Source organism: Pinus tabuliformis, chromosome 4_1, assembly GCF_031772625.1.
Source record: "Pinus tabuliformis cultivar Carrire ecotype Pingquan chromosome 4_1, CPIR1, whole genome shotgun sequence".
NCBI classification, from domain to species: Eukaryota; Viridiplantae; Streptophyta; class Pinopsida; order Pinales; family Pinaceae; genus Pinus; species Pinus tabuliformis.
The window spans coordinates 657,126,894-657,128,424 of NC_142303.1; positions in this window are offsets into that span (position 1 = coordinate 657,126,894).

Sequence of the window (1,531 nt, forward strand, 5' to 3'; positions counted from 1 at the left end):
CATGCACAAAACCATAGGTGGGTCCGCCCAACCTAACATAGGGTCAAAAACCAAAATTTTCCGAGGTGCTAGCCCGGACCCCATAAAGTGGGGTTAGGGTGCCCTTCAAACCCCTTGTTAACTACGTGAAAAGAATATAACACAACCCAACATGCTTGAGATGTAGCAGTAAAAATACCCAATCACCTACATCAAAACATTTTTCACTACGATGTTGATCTACCTGTTGTTTCATTTGATTTTGCACCAAAGTGGTGTTATCCTTTAAAAGTTGGATAACTTGTTGTTGATGCTCGATGTGATCTTTCACTGCTTGTACCTTTTTCTTCTTGATATGTCCTTCTATCTTGAGAGTTTGAGGAGTGGTAATTTCTTCCAATGCTTTACAAGATATGATCATATTCATTTCTTGATGCTCGATGTGATCTTTCACTTCTTGAACATTTTTTTTCTTGATATGTCCTTCTATCTGGATAGTTTGAGGAGTGGCAATTCCAGCCAATGCATTACAAGAAATGATTGTATTCATTTCTTCTTTCTTGATGTGATCTTTCACTTCTTGAACCTTTTCCTTCTTGATATGTCCTTCTATCTTGAGAGTTTGAGGAGTGGTAATTCTTGCCAATGCTTTACAAGATATGGTCATATTCATTTCTTCTTTCTCTGGGGTTGGGTCCTGGCGTATATCCTCTTCTTTTGATGTTTCTTGATTTCTTTCTTCCTCCTCTTCATACTCTATGTAAAATAATTTCTTCTCAGCACACTTATGACCTTTAGTGCATTTGCTATTACAATTGTAACAAAGCCCTTTTTCTCTTTTTTCTTCCAATTGTTGTGGTGTAACCCTTGTAGGTTGTGAAAGGCTAGGAGAAACAACACTTCCATATTTATAGTTGTGAGGGGTAGAATTCCTTGTTGCCATAATTGTGCTTTCCACTTTGTAACAAAGCCCTTTTTCTCTTTTTTCTTCCAATTGTTGTGGTGTTGCTCTAAAGAATGTGTTACTCTTTGTATTCTCATAATGTGCTATAATTTCCTCCGTGAAAATTGACCGCGTAACAAGTTGTTTAAGAGAACAAAGCCCTTTATACCATAGAAATTGATCTTGTTCTAAATATGAAGATGCAATACATACCTTTTTTAATAGTGGTACACCATGTAGATCAAAACATTTCTCCATCTGTAGTATCCAATTTACCGGATCCTTGCCATCAAATTTCCTCATCTCGCTTTTTCTTGATTTTAGGAGCTTGATCTTGAAACAATTGTAACTTTGTAGTTTCAGATCTTTAAGTTCTAAAATTGTGACCTGCAGTAGTCCTGTGTGTCCTCTTTCCAATGCCACCAGTCTGATTGAATTTATATTCTCCAAGCAAAAGTTATGCACAATCTCCCAAGATGACCTGATTATATAGCTTTTAAGAAGAGCGAACTTGTATGAAGTGACATGTGTCACTGTTTTGACCTTTGGGTCTAAAAAATATCCATAGGACACTACAGTTTGTCCTCTTTCTATAACATCTTACAAAAT